At 38.2% G+C, this 16,199-nt stretch overlaps 2 long non-coding RNA genes across 2 annotated transcripts; both read right to left on the reverse strand.

The window, feature by feature from the left end:
• Window positions 1-6,085: 6,085 nt before the first annotated feature.
• On the reverse strand, window positions 6,086-6,658 carry LOC149650593 (uncharacterized). Its single transcript, XR_016371528.1, has 3 exons — window positions 6,464-6,658; window positions 6,214-6,401; window positions 6,086-6,153 (listed from the first exon to the last, which is right to left on the reverse strand). It is a non-coding gene; the product is annotated as an uncharacterized LOC149650593 (long non-coding RNA).
• Window positions 6,659-14,923: 8,265 nt separating this feature from the next.
• On the reverse strand, window positions 14,924-15,678 carry LOC149650594 (uncharacterized). The gene is made up of 3 exons (XR_016371520.1): window positions 15,505-15,678; window positions 15,339-15,425; window positions 14,924-15,307 (listed from the first exon to the last, which is right to left on the reverse strand). It is a non-coding gene; the product is annotated as an uncharacterized LOC149650594 (long non-coding RNA).
• Between the last annotated feature and the right edge of the window lie 521 nt (window positions 15,679-16,199).

Below are 16,199 nucleotides of genomic sequence, written 5' to 3' on the forward strand. Positions count from 1 at the left end.
ACGTCGAGAATATAATGCATGAGTATTGGGGAAAAGATCCCATCATCGAAACCACAATTGAACCTCTTAAAATTAATATGCAAGAAGACAGCTCTGATGAAGACGTGGACTGAAGACGCTTTGATGCTGAACTACTTATACTTATGGACAAGTACTGTAACTTATGTCATTAAAATATATTGCAATGCTAGTTCAACGAAGATAAAACTGGTGTCTTGTGGTTAATTTTTTTATATTTTTTAATACTCGATGATCGTGAAAAACCATGAAACATAAACATATTAAATATGTATTGCAAATGTATTGGTTTTATTGCGATTAAGCCTATCTGTTTATAGCAAACTATATTACAGACGACTATTGACAAAACAAAACAAGTTGATAAAGTACTATGGGGTCGATGGTGGCGACACCAATTTGGACAAATTTCTCAGGGCTCTTCTTTCGTTTGGCAGACTATAGTAGCCGCTAAAATACGAAGATAGGTGTATAGGACACCCTATTTCCGACATCAGTGACGGATGAGGTCTATTCTTCCGGAAAACTTAGGCCTTAGTTAATGGCATCCATTCTGTAAGAGGGTGGTGATGATACTATACCAGGAGAGAGGTCCACAGTATGCTATTACGGAGGGCTAGTGTGCGCCTTGTTTTCAGAAAATTTGCCAGGTAAAACCGAAACCAAAGCGAAAAGTATACAACCCAGATATTAGGCCTTTTGAATAAGAATGGAGGCAAATTTTTCAAGGGGAAGGCGGAGAACCACATAACCGACAATTACGGGATTTTCACGTAAGTTGGTGGATATTTTAATTTTCTAATTTAGGCCAAAATTGGCCTTGAAAACGTAGTCGTAAGGCTGACGTCAGTAACCTCTGCCATGTTGCATTGGTGGTGTCAATGGAAAGCTTACGTCCGTAACGTCCCAGGGTGACACTAAAGTAACTGGTTTTTTACATCTGGGTCACAGGGGTCAACTAAACTTCAAATATTCGTCTGCTTATGAGTTCAATGGCTTAAATTTTCACTTTAACCAATAAACACGTTCTTTGCCCTGGAATACCCAAGGTAACTTTTTAAAACTGATATGCCATTGTGATATTTGCATTTCCCATAAATGTAACAATTGACTATCTTGATACAGGAAGAACGTGTTGGTTTGGAAAATACCAAAAATTTAAAGAAAATTGATCATCCTTGTGAACGGTATCACTCTCAAAAGTGTTTAGTGTGGTTTATCCCTCCTGTCAATGCTTCAAAAGAGAAGATTATTGACATAACTTTATCAGCGTGACCGTTGTCGCAGTCTAAAATGGTATATGGTTTGAATTACGGATTCTGTAGGCACTGTTAGTCTCTGTCATTGTATAATAGCCAAAGTTAAACAACAGTGAATTATTTACTTTTTAGGTACATCAGAGATTGCCAAAAGAAGAAAGCGCAAGTTACTCCCAAAGCCAAATTAAAGAGGCAGTCTGTTGAATCAAGGTGTAGAATGAGTTTTTTGACCCCAAGGTCTAAGCGAAATAGACTACTCAAATGCAAACAGAATAGGTCATCATTAAATCATAAAATTAAACATCTGGAGAGGAAACTGCAAGAGACAAGCTTGGAACTCAGCTCTGCTCAGGATAAACAAATGAGAGTTGTTGTTGATGAAATAAATTTAAATAGCCAGAAAGAGTTGCAAAACATTTTTCAACATGCAATGAAAACAAACAAACTTATGGGCTTAGCACTGAAATACGCTTGGGAAGCTAATAGTAAGGCTCGTGGTGAAAACGACTTACAAAATGATCAAGACAGGTGTACCACTGGATCAAATGGCAATCGATGGAGCCCATTAACCTATAGGATTTGCAAAGCAATGTATGCCTGCTCACCTGCAGCCTACGAAAAGTTTCGCTCCTTTGACATTCTAAAACTACCAAGCTACCATACATTACGAATAAAAATTCGCGAAATATCCAGCAAGGCAGGAATTGATTTCATTCATCTTAACAAGATGGCCCCGGCCAGATTACACTTTTGCGCGCCCTCTAGTGACTAGAATTAGTATTACTATATTCATTGACCCCGGCAAATTTAAAATTTTCGGGTTTTTTCCATTGTTTATAAAATAGCATTCCGATAATGAATAAAACCAATCTAGTAAGAATTTGGTTTAGAGTTTAATTAAATAAGTAATTAACAAAAATCTGTTCTATGAGTGAACAGGTAACTTTTACCTTTACATTGACGAAGAAACGGGTGAACTGGAACTGAGAAAAACTTCAGACGTCTATCATCAGATTCAGGGTCAGCTTTTCGTGTGTAACGTACCCGTATGCTTTTTGGCAGTATTTATGCCACCCGATAACATCGAAATCTTGATGATAGTGAAAGACAACCAATTCATCAATGATACCTTGCTTCCAAAATTATCCACTAAATATTTCATTAGTCTCCTACCTCATTTTGCCATAGAAATGTTCGTAAAGCCTAAAAAATAAATTTTCCAAGTAACAAAAGTACAGCCTCTTTCACTCTATATGCCTTAAATGATTTTAGGTATTACTAATAAATGTATAAAAAAAGACTTACCTTCAGAAAACGGTGGTATTTCCTCGAAAGTAAGTAAAAATACTAGTTCCAAGTGTTTTTAAAAGATTTTACAGGTGTAAAATTTATAAAATAAGTTTTTCCGCTCTTAGCTCGTCTCCGCGAATCGCTATAAAATGGAGTAATGGCATCTCCGAGGGTTTGACTTATTATGCCCAATAGGGAGTTAATATAGAGTGCCACTACTCTAAGCTCATCCTTATGATAGTTCCAATTATGCCCTCTGTGCGCTGATCAGGCATATGGCTAATTGGCATTCACAAAAAGCAGAAGAAATCTTCCACAGCCGTTAACCAGGGATAAGGGAGTTGAGATGGATTGGAAATGATGATGGGTGACCTGCGGCACCGTGTCTCTCCCAATGTACCTCGCGCACGCCCCTACCCTTCGGTAGGCGATTGCTAAGTGCTGCCGCGTAGCACCATTTTATTTCTATGAGAACTAGCTTCTATTTTTAAGATAGAGGGAGCGCCCTTTACACTTTCGTCCAGTACGACCCTACCTAACCGCTGAAGATGGTGGGAGGACTACGGTGCCGTAGGTGGGGGTACAGAGGCAGCGCTATAGGTATGGGGTTTCCACTCCATTCCTCTCTCCTTCAAGGTTAAACGCAGAGTTCGCAAGCATAGACATAAGAACACTATTAAGAACCTAGACAAACTATTGCAAGGGGGTCTCGCGACATTCTGTTACGAAAATTTCCCTTCGCGTGTGTGATAGGGTTTTTGATACGTGGTGCCCCTAACAGCGAGCGAAGGAGCTATTCAATCTGAACAAAAAATAAATACCGTAATGTTTCATCTTTTATATTTTAATTCTCTGTTAATAAACATCTCTTTATTTTACAAACACTTTTCCTTCCATTAATTAATACGGAAATTAACAAAAAATTAATTAAATATAAAACGTCTCCCTCCCAGGTACTGACCGCGCTCAAAGCTGCTTAAATTCGAGTGTTAACATGGGTTAGTAATATTTTAGTTTACCTTGCTGCTTGTAGATGGCTGTACAAGCAACTCACCCTATCACACACGCGAAGCGGCGAAGGGGTGCTTCCATTGAACCCGAATGAAAGCTGAAAATTCAACTGTTCCTCTTGTATCTCTATGTTCGCAAGAGAACAAAGGAAAGGAACTTCAAAGCAGTGATGCCAGGTGGGAAAAATTAAATTTCCCTTTCTAACCCTTAAAATTTCCCTTTTTGGACCAAAATTTCTCTAGTTCAGGGCTGCCAGATTCCGCGCCTAGAACGAAAGGTTTCACTAGTGCCACCGTGCCGAGAAAACGCGAAGCTTGATCTAGGGGAAACAAAAATGGCAGGCCTGATACCTGTAGTGTCAGCGGCAGTGTATGTGACTTTTGATAATTCAGTCCCAAATGAAAATTAGTGCTCGAAATTCCATGCAATGGATGAACCACAATTTTCAGAAGAGAATATTTTCAAAAATGGTAAGTGTTGAAAACCTAATCACCCTAATATTAGCCAAATTATTTATGTAAACTCTTAAGCCTTGGTCATAACATGAGTATAAAATTGGTAATACTGTTTTTGTTTAGCACCTGTTGCTCTCTCTCTTGTCAAAATTGCTACGAGTATTACACATATTTTCCAAAAGATCCTACTGAAAAAATTCAAAAAGCTCTTCAGTCAAACTTTAAGGGAAATGAATTCACACAGTATAGTGTGCTACCACAAAGCTAGGGGGGAAAAACTGTGACGTCAATATTGGGTCCCGAATTTGTATTGCCCAAGCTGACGACGTCTCGCTACTGCCAATATGGTCGCCTGAAAATAAGGTAAGAGATAAGAGCATGTGACGTCACTACAAAATTCGTGGTAACACACTATGGAATTACAAACGAAAAAAAAACACTTGTTGCTTTAAAAAAAAGTCTAATTTAAAAGTACCGAAGATTGGTTTTGAAGTCAACCCTTCTTATCCATTCTTGGGGTGTTACCCTGACGGAATAGTCAACGATAATTTGGTCGAAATGAAGTGTCCAGTCATTGGTGAAAAAGGAAACTTTGAAACAGTCCTCAAGAAAACTCCTTACGTAATCAAGAAGGACGGAACATTTTCTTTGAAACCCTAACAAATGTATTATGGGCAAGTGCAACTTAGTTTGGCCCTTTTAGGACTTCAAAGTTGTCATTTTGGAATTTATTCTAAACTGGAAGATGACTCTTTTGTTATTGATGTGCCTAAAGACCAAAAATGTATTAACAATCTTTTACCAAGATTATAAATTACTTATTTTAAAAGGTTTTTTTGCTTATTTTAATTACTACATTCCAAATTATTTGACATTGAATAAAAAGGACGGAATGTAATGGCGCAAATAAGGCTGAAGTTATATTTTTAAGTTCCTTAAAATGTGAAAGAATCTTACAAATTTATTAAATAAAATTGTTTTACAAAATTTCAGGAGTCTTGGGTTCATTATTTATTAGCATTTTTTTTCACGGGTTTTAACAAGCTTGGGAACTGCGTAAGAGTTAATTTAAAATGATTTGAGGTCTGAACTTTACTTATTCCAAACAAAGCTCATAGAGCGGTGAATGAAATGCCAAGTTTTAGTTTCATGACTGTCAAAAATACCCTATCTCGAGACTCGTAGTTTCCCCCATTCTTGGCCCTCTCTACCTTATTTGTCCATGAAAAAGGGGTATGAATTTACTGTTAATATTTTTAATGATCGCATCAAATAGACCAGTACTTTGTAATCCTGTTAATGAAATTATAGAGGTGGCATTCATTATTCCATTAGAAGCATTAACATAACATGTATGATTTTCCAAGGTGTTGACCATAATGCATTTACAGGGTTGCCACGGAATATTCAAAACCAAATTCCCTGACTTTTCCAGGTTTTCCCTGACCTTTTAGGCCGAAAGTGTAAATGTTTACAGCACGTTTTAAGTGCTTATAATTAAATAAAGTCTCTACATTTAAGTTTTCCAAAACGATTAAGAAATATTTTTAACCAAATGATTAAGAAACATTTTAACTATAAATAACAGTCTGGTAGATTTCTTTAGAGAGCATTAACTTTACAAAAATAATTCTAGACATTTTTTAGGATTGCTCTAGAGTTTTCTGTGTTAAGAGAGGATGAGAAACTTTCATTACTCTTTCAATAAAGACTTATCCCCAGAAATTTTACCCACTAAAATAAAATTCCCTGACTTTTCCCTGACCTTTTTGGCCCATTTTCAAATTCCCTGACTTTTCCAGGTTTTACAGGTTCTCCCTGACCCGTGGCAACCCTGATTTATCATTGGGGTTTGGAGTGGTGCATTTGTCGGTCTTAGTTTCCTCGATAGTTTGTTGAACAGCATCAATCCCCAATCTTTCAGCTAGAATTTCTGCGTCTGCTGGTCCATTTATCTCAGCTGTTTCACTTGCATGCAAAGTTGTAGATTGTGAGAGCTGATTCCTTTTTTTCAGTCTTTCCAATCTCCCATTAGCCTTGAACTATTGTTGATCATGTTTCCTTAACGGGAGTTTTTTTGGAAGGAACAGCCAAGGGTCTGGGAGGGTAACTTAACTTATCTACAATAATAACTCTAATTATAATTGGTTTTAAATTAATATTATACGCTTAAAACATACCTGACTGTTCATATTTCGGTTGAGGGCGGTAATCCTCTTTAAAATGAAGGGAGCAGACAACCATGGACTTGGTGCGTGGTTTACCCATTTTTAAAGCTATATCCCATTGTTTCGACAATTTAACGTCGCGCGGAAATTGGTGAAAGCGGACACCACTCATTGTGGCATTATTTTTACACCCATACACGCTGCAGTATTTAACCATTGTTTAATTACGTTTAAATAAACAGCAAAACTGATAAAAACTAACCAAATTATCGTTGAGCAGATAGTTGAGTTGTTGATTTAATTTTATAATTATCTTTGAGCAATTCAATTTAATTAACTTTAATTAAACCATGAGTATGTTGATTGCGTTTGTCATTAATGGTATCGCCGGGATTAAGTTACATTTAAACACCTGATTAAACTATCTAATCATCGATCATCCGTTAAGCCTTGGACCTTGCAATATAGGACTCTATAATAGAAGGCAGAGAGACAACAAAAACAAACTAGTATTTATGACATCTCATGTTGCCCTCTATTGAATCTCTCAACAACTATCGTTAAATTTATTACTTAAATAATATAATTTTTTAAATATAATAATCATATTAGCTAATTATAATTATTTAACTTTAAATGAGCATGTTTCATTGATTTAAATCACATTGCTAAAAATTATTTGCGGGCGCTAGGCAGTCATTCTCTCTACTCTCTCTCCTCTCCCACTTACAAAATCCAGCTGCAGCTGGTTGGCGCGTCGGGAAGGGGAGGGTGGGTGGGGGATCCACATACTTCTACCTCTCTCTACTCTACAGTCTAACTCAACTCGGGTTTTGTACTAAGCGAGCGTGGGTCGATTGGTAGAGTCTTCGGCGAAGTTCGGCATCTTCACTGGCGTCTAGTATGGATCGGCAAATCGCAGGTTCGAGGCCCCGCACCGACAGAAAAATAATTTCAATTGAAATAAAATACGTTACGCCACCTATGAGGTGTAACGTAGACTACTGGTGAATTTCAAGTTGAAATTTCGCGGGAAATTTAAAATTCGAAATGTTAATTTATGACAAAATTCATCAGGTCACATTGCCGACCAGCAGAGGTCGGAACAATCGTTTTCCAGCTCTAAAGAGCGGCAAAACGAAAAAGGAGGGCTAAAATGCGTGTCTCTAACAGTTGTAAAACGCCGTAACTACAAAACCCAAAACAACGTAAGTCGAAGTATTTGTTTTTAATGATAAAAGTCAATACTTAAACTCAATTTTTCTTAATGACACTATGGGAAGGCACATCCATGAAGTGTTATCTTTCATTTAAGATGGTTTCCAAACGTAACGAACGAAAAGATTTTTTATACACTATCCCTATTATGGTCATTTTTCAAAAAAATCCCATGTTATCTCTATGGAAGAATATAGTATTTTTCACCAAATGTCGGATTCATTTTATGGATTCTAAAACCACCTTTAACAACTTTATTCTTTATAGAATTAACTATTAGTTAGATCTCTTTGAATTTCTAACCACAAAATAAGGGCCCAAATTTTATTTCGCAGGCAAAATTTCAAAGCAGCAAACACAATACGAAAAAAGTTACGGCCAATCAAAGAACCCTCCTTTAGGATTAGAGGCAGTATCAAGTCTTTTCTAAGAGAGCGACCGCTCTCCTAGAATATACTTGAAGTGTATAACCGCTCCAAAGAGGAAGAGACGTACTCCTAACCAAACCTAAATTAACAGTTATTTTTTGGAAAAGCATATTATTTGAGAAGTCAATGAAGATAAACATCAATATTTTGGAAAAGGCGTAACATTGTCAAGTGATTTATAAAATATTACTAACCTCGCTTAACCAAATAGTGGCGTTTCCAAGTCAGTAAAAATAAATTTAAAACGCTTTCATTAAAAACCGACATCAATAGAAATTAAACTACATAGCATTTTTGGGGTCGCTGTTTTCGACAAATAGAGTCGTTTGAATTGTAAATACCAAATCCGCCGTTGGGCTAAATTCATTAAAAACATTGGCGGGATTCGGTCTAATGGAATTCTGCGCAATGGGAAGGTACCGCAAGTCTCCCCTTTCGTCATCCAAGGGAGAGCCTCAAAGAGCGTTCTTACCATTAGGGTAATCTGCAAATAGAACGGAGTTACCACTGTAATTATTGTAGATGGCTGTGATTTCCAGAAACTGGTCATGAAGATTTCCATCTGGTAGTGAGTAGATGGAGTTGATTATATTAGCCGACTTAGGGAAAAAAGACCTAGTCCACAGTGCACTGCACTTTCCCAAGGCAGCATTCATTACTCGCCTATCTGAAATCTAAACAGAACAGAATTTGAAATTAATTGACTTTACATGTCTACCAAGTAGTAATGTGGGTGTGATTGCCTATGTTTAAATACTTACCTTCAATGGCTCTTGAATCGCAATTAAATTGAGGGTGTGCGCAAAACAACGTGAAAAAGGTGGTAGCTGAAGCCCTACTAAGATCGCTTCCTTATCTAGCGTTGCCCCAATCAGCTCATCTGGAACCATATCTTCGTATTCTTCGACTTCATCATTCCTTGCCAATGCCGACGCCTCAATACCATAATCCTTGAAAGCTTTCACTAGGTTGCTGCCGTTATCCGTAGCACCCAGGGTTGGCAAGTTTTTGCCAGGGGTGGAAAAAACCGCGGTTTTTACCTGGTAAAAACCGGGTGGCAAAAACTAATTTTTCCGCGGTTTTTACCGCGCGGTTTAAACCAGGTTAAAACCGGTGGCAAAAACCATTTTTTCCGCGGTTTTTTCCACTTTTTAAGGTTTTTTCCAGTTGCTATGTGAAGTATTTGACTAATTATTCGTTAAATATTCGCGAAAAACCTGGCAAATTTGAATACTAAAAATTTAATAGAGTAATAACCACCTCAAATTTAAAAATAAAAATACTATTGTTATTTTTCTAACATAACAATAACAAACATCACGAAAATGCACTTAAAACTCGCTAGTTTACCACTTTGTAACCATGAATTTAGTTTTTGCCGGTTTTTTCCGTTTTTGCCGGTTTTTACCGGTTTTTTCCACGTGTCCCGGCTAAAACTGGTTTTTGCCAACCCTGGCATTTATACACAAATTTCCACTCCTTGGGAAAAACCAAAGTTTCCATCCCTTCAATTTGAAAGCGCGCCAAATAAAATTGTCCAATAAAGAAAAAGTAGTCGTCAAAAAGTACCACGTGGCTTAAGAGGAAGTGACGTCCATTTGGATTGAGAGAAAATTTTCGAAGTATCCGAATGACGATAAGGATTGGGGTTAGACAATACGGTTTGTTCGGTTAACTCCGACTGAGCCCGATCCGAATCTTAAGGATTCGGAGTGATCCGAATGATTTTCGACTTTTAGAGAATAGCCTCCCTGGAATGTTAGACCATTATGTTCAAGGCCAGATGATTTAGAGGCAGTAACGTTAGCTCAATTTGCGGCTTGGTATGAGTTTTCCAAAAGTCGTAGAGTTTCGAAAACTCAAAGTCATATTGATGACGGTGAGAACGATGAAGTTCAATGTGGTAAATGGTTAAAACTGAAAAATGATTCAGGGTTCATTAGAAAACGTGGTCATTCTAAAGTTATACGGTATCGTAGATTCAATTTAGTGATATATCCTGAGCAGTTTTATCGTGAACAAGTCATGTTATTCTCGCCTTGGCGTGATGAGAGTAGAGATATTTTGACAAAGGATGTAAAATCTGAGTATGAGCTTAGACTTGAGATTATAACGGAATCCAGAAAAGACTTTCATGATGAAATTGATGAAGCAGCTATTGAAAAGGCTGTGAAAGATTTCGAAAGTGAAGCGATTGAAGCTGATCTTACTAATATCCAACCTGAATTGGAACATCAAAATGAGATAGATAGGTCTTTAATTGTTGAAGATTCTGAATTTCTAATTAATACACTGGAAGAGGCAATAGGAAATATTAACAGAGATATTCTTGATGGTAATGCGGAAAAAATGTTGCTCCATCAGCCACGTTAGTTAATGATTCAGAATACAATGCCCTTGTTAGAAAGCTAAATTTGAAACAGAAAGAAATATTTTATGAAGTTCTGCACCATATAAAGTGCAAAGAAACGCCTTTACGGCTATTTGTTACAGGAGGCGCTGGTGTTGGAAAAAGCGTTTTGATAAGTGCCATATTTGAATCTGTTACTAGATTTTACAATAAACAACCAGGTTCTAATCCCTCGGAGGTTAAAGTTCTGCGATGCGCACCTACGGGCAAGGCTGCCTTTAATATAGGTGGGGCGACTTTGCATAGTACCTTTTGTCTACCCGTTAGTCAATTTGCCGGAAACATTTCCAGATTAGAAAGTGAAACTCTTCACAATCTTAGATTGATGTATGATCAAGTGAAATTGGTAATTATTGACGAAATATCAGTGGTTGGTGCGAAGATTTTTAGCCGAGGAGACGCGAGATTGCAAGAGATAATGGGTTGTCCAGATTATTTCGGTGGTGTATCTGTACTCAGAGTAGGGCAAAATTAACCCCAAAACTAATAGATAAATTATTTACTAATAATATTACTATAAATTTTCAAGATTTTGATAAAAATAACCCATTCATATCCATAACATTTTTAGTTTTTAATCAATGATAACGTATTACTTTTTTTTTTATAATTCTCGTATACTGTCATTCATCGTTCTTTACTGAAGTTTAGGCCTTTATTTCTAATATCCGTTGAATTAACTTATTTGGCTTGAGAATATCATGTTTTATCCTTTATTTCAACGCTGGTTTTATAAAGATTTCGAAATATTAAAAGGCTATTATTATTATTATTACTGACGTACTATATTAACTTTTATTCTTTATTCAATGACAATATTGTTAAGAAGGCAACAGTGAAGAGTTCTCTTGATATAAATAACAAAAATACTTGTCTAGTGTTAAATATAGAACACGGTTATAGTAAGGCCAATACTATACATGTATATGCAAAATATCAAACGTGCGTTACGTAGAATTACACATAGTCAAGGTATTGATCATATTTGATTTCAAAATAACCTTCATTTCGAACTTTTTATCAGAAAGTTCCCTACTTTTTGGCCAGTTGGTCATTGTTGCATAGGAAAATAGTATTTCCACGGGCGCTGATGAAGGCAAGGGAGTATTGTAGAAGAGAAAAATGTCCATTTTTATCGAATAGTCATTAAGCATTGATAGGTCTGATCGGGAATCCTTAAAAAACTAAAGTAAGTAAAGTTCAGCTGAAGATGAAACGTTCTCTGGTGTCCGAGGTATTGGATCAAATTCAAAGAAACCATCATTTTCAAACATTGTCGGTTCTGGTTCCCTCGTGGTGGAAGCGTTTAATTTGTCGTTAATTAAACCTTTCATCTTATTGAGCACTTTCTCTCGTGCATGAGGCTCAAGGTAAGTTAGCCACCTATCTTTAAAACGCGGGTATGAAAGAGCCGCGAAAGCTGCAAATATAGCCTTCTCTGTACTGAAGTCCCAAAACTCTTGGAATCTGAAAAAAAAACCGTGTATAGTAATAGTATCAATTAATGCACCCAAAGCAAAGCTAAATATAACAAAGTAGATAGCCGGTACAACTCAATTCTCAACCCCTGGGGTTTTATAATGTCGTGGTGTTTCCCGTTTGATCGCAAACAGGGTCTACTTTGAGCGTCGTACGAATCAAGACCAGATAAGCCTAATAAATAACAAGACCTCTCAATACAAAGATAGATCCGGTTTTATTACACGAAAACAACATTTTGTCTATCAAGGTAGTCTTTGAGTAAGTTTCCCCTGTTATAACTAAACCAACTAAACCAACTAAACAAATCAAGGATGATTCGAGAGGATGTGAAATATGAGTGAAATAGAAGTACTACTAACTGTGGAACAGTTCAGGTCCGGTGGGACGCTAGAAAATGCGGGAGGAATAGTCGTGGAAAATGGTGGACGCTCTACTTATTCGTCTGAAGTAGCCGGGCTGTAGCCCGCCCGCCATTGTTCCCAGTATTCCTCCCCATTTCTAGCGTCCCACCGGACCTGAACTGTTCCACAGTTAGCGCGCCTATTTCACTCATATTTCGCATCCTCTCCAATCATCCACGAACAGATAAAAACGTATACAGGGTGTTTCTGGTAAGCATGTCATAAATTAAAGGGTGTGTTCTTTGGGTCAAACTGAGTGTCAAAGAGCATGGGGTCTACAACTCTTAGTTTCGGAGGTACGGGCCCCCAAACACTGACCCCCAAAACGAGAAAAATGTCACAAATGTGGAGTAAGACATATCAGCTTGCTCATCCTGTTTAGACAATTCCAATACCCTCCCATCTTAGAATTCTAATGAGCCAATTTCTAGCAGAAGCGTATTATTAAAGGTAGAAGTGTGCAAGGACTGGCCATTAAAAGTAGGTTCAACGTGACAAACAAAGAAGGGTTCACGGGTAGTTGAGCGGTTTTCAAAAGAGCGTTTTGGAATAAAGCGGTGCCCAAAACAGCGGTTTGCAAAACCGCGTGGAAGCAAAACCGCGGTTGCTGTTTCCGCGTTTCTCAATACAGCGCTATTTCCCAAAACAGCGGTTGCTGTTTCCGCGTTTCTCAATATAGCGCTATTTTCCCAACCAGCAGTTTAGCACTACAGCGTTTCATAACCGTTTGTGATCCTCAGGTTATGGATTGGTTCGCGGAATATATTTTGGAAAAGGTGGCAGCAAATTAATGGGAGAATATTTTAGAAAAGGTGGCAGCTAATTTATAGGAGAATATTTTGGAAAAGGTGGCAGCTAATAGGAGAATATTTTGGAAAAGGTGGCAACTAATCAATATCAGAATATTTTGGAAAAGGTGGCAGCTAATTAATAGAAGGATATTTTGGATAAGGTTGAAGGTAATTTATAGGAGTTCAAATAACCCATCCCAACCAAACATTAAAAAGCATTAACACACTAGACCACGAAACTGTTTGTTTGACAACCATTAAAATTCAAACCTGAAGCTGAAATCAATACTAATTAGAGCTCGGCATTATCGATCCGTTATCCGTAAATTAGTGAATAATCGATTATTTATAGATAAATGTTGTGGACATAATTCGATTTAATATACAACTTAATTCTGTTGATAATTCTGGATTATGGATAAAATAACGTGGATAATGGATAGATAATGCCGAGCTCTAATACTTATACCTTCAACAATACGAAACAACGCTCAAGATATAAACGCTGTAATCAAAATGCGCTGAAACGAGAAATGGCTATAATGGCAAACGCGTTTATGAAAAAGCCGTTTTGGACAATGCTGTTTTGATAACACGCCCAATCGATAACATACCCAAAGGAGAGTTCCCAGTTAACGTATCATTTATTCGTAAATGTACAAAGTTAGCAGCAGGTTTAGAGGTATTGTTCAAAATGCCCACCATTAGCATTAATGCAAACATGTGCCCGTCTAACGAACGATTCTTGGACATGTTGAAAGATGCCTGGTGTGTTTCGGATTGTTTCACACCCTTCGAGTATTCGTTGTCGCAAGTCGTCCACATCACGGACTACACTCTTGTACACCAAGTACTTGAGATGACCCCAAAGGTAGAAATCACACGGATTCAAATCGGGGATCTCGCCGGCCACGCAACTGGTCTTCCTCGTCCAATCCACCTCAAAGGAAACGTAGCGTCGAGATGTTCTTGAACCATACGGCTGAAGTGTGGTGGTGCCCCGTCGTGCATAAACCACATGTCACATAGCAATGCTAACGGTATGTCCTCAAGTAGTTGCGGTAAAATCTCTTTTAAAAATTCGAGATATGCCTCGCCATTAAGTCTGGGTAATAGAAAATGAGGCCCTAATAAATGTGAGCCGACAATTCCGTACCACACATTTACACTAAACTGAGCTTGGTGACTCCGAAACAGTTGTTGCATGTGGGTTTATCTGACGCCATTCATGGTCATTGTGATAGTTCAAAATACCATCACAGGAGAAAGATGCTTCATCGGTAACTAAAAGAGCGCGTGGGAATAAATGATCTTCAACTCTAGCCACAGACCACCGGCAAAAGTCTAGGCGTCTAGGATAATCTGCAGGGTGAAGAGCTTGCACCTTCTGAATGTGATACGGGTGAAACTGATGCCCTATTAGAATTCTCCATACTAAGACGTGATTGACGCCTAACTGTCGTCCAACTTGTCTGGTACTAGTTGATGGGTCATCCTCGAACATGGTCTTGTTCGATGTCCTCGGTGCCTTCTTGAAGATCTCGTTCCCGATCATTTCGTGGTTGTAGTTGACCCGTGTCCCTCAAGCGCCGGTCAACAGCCTCGAATGTTCGTCTATTCGGTACGCAACGTTGCGGAAATTGTTCGTGATATTGTTTTCGTGCCTCCATAGAATTACCCCGCGCAAGTCCATAAATAAGATGCATATCCGCATATTCTGCATTAGTGTACGCCATTATGTCACTACCGGAGGTTGAAACGACTCTGTGACTTTGTGAACAACAGCATCGTACTTTATACCAACCGACCCCAATTTTTACGATCTAAGTAAAATATTTTTGTTTCTGGTTGTTTTACGTTCACGTAAAAATGTTATCTGGCCTATGCTACATTTTCGTGGCGGTGGTTTGCCCAAGCAGGAGTATTCAGAAAGTGCAAGCTCTTAACCATGCAGATTATCTTAGACGCCTATTGTTTGGGGCTAGAATTGAAGACCATCACAATGACCTTGAATGGCGTCAGATAAACCCACATGTAACAACTGTTAGGAGTCACCAAGTTAAATTTAGTTTAAATGTGTGGTGCGGAATTGTCGGCTCACATTTATTACGGCCTCATTTTGTACCATCCAGACTAAATTGCGAGGCATATCCCGAGTTTTTAAGAGAGACTTTACCGCAACTACTTGAGGACGACATACCGTTAGCATCGTTACGTGACATGTGGTTTATGCACGACGGGGCACCACCACACTTCAGCCGTATGGTTCGAGAACATCTCGACGCTACATTTCCTTTGAGGTGGATTGGACGAGGAGGACCAGTTGCGTGGCCGGCGAAATCTCCCGATTTGAATCCGTGTGATTTCTACCTTTGGGGTCATCTCAAGGACTTGGTGTCAAGGACTTGGTGTACAAGAGTGAAGTCCGTGATGTGGACGACTTGCGACAACGAATACTTGAAGGGTGTGAAACAATCCGAAACACACCAGGCATCTTTCAACATGTCCAAGAATCGTTCGTTAGACGGGCACATGTTTGCATTAATGCTAATGATGGGCATTTTGAGCAATACCTCTAAAACTACTGCTAACTTTGTACATGTACGAATAAATGATACATTAACTGGAAACTCTTCTTTGTTTGTCACTTTGAACCAACTTTTATTGACCAGTCCTTGCACACTTCTACCTTTAATAATACGCTTCTGCTAGAAATTGGCTCATTAGAATTCTAAGATGGGAGGGTATTGGAATTGTCTAAACAAGATGATTAAGCTGACATGTCTTACTCCACATTTGTGACATTTTTAACGTTTTGGGGGTCAATGTTTGGGGGCCCGTACCTCCGAAACTAAGCGTTGTATACTCCATTTTCTTTGACACTTTCCACTCAGTTTGACCCAAAGAACAGAACACACCCTTTAAATTATGACATGCTTATCAGAAACACCATGTATAGCTAGGTGTAAGAGGCATGACCTTGAAATTCTTGCCAGACTTATAACAAATTAATTTCTTTGTATGTTCTTACCTTTCCATGATGCTTTTTAGTAGCGAATCGACCAATGGTTGACAGCGTTGAGGGTGTAAGTTTTCTAATTTGGGGCGTAAGGATACCAGGCAAGGAAACAATATACCGTAATAAGTATTTTTGTCCCCTTGGAGAATGTCCAACGCATCAGCTAAAGGTGCAACAGATGTCAAATAGTCTTCAATATACGTGAATTCAACGTCATTCAAAATAGCTGCCTTCAATCCCAAAGATTTA

The sequence above is a fragment of the Phalangium opilio genome, unplaced genomic scaffold, assembly GCF_054372755.1.
Source record: "Phalangium opilio isolate 3A_F unplaced genomic scaffold, DU_Popi_V2 ptg000085l_1, whole genome shotgun sequence".
Lineage (NCBI taxonomy): Eukaryota > Metazoa > Arthropoda > Arachnida > Opiliones > Phalangiidae > Phalangium > Phalangium opilio.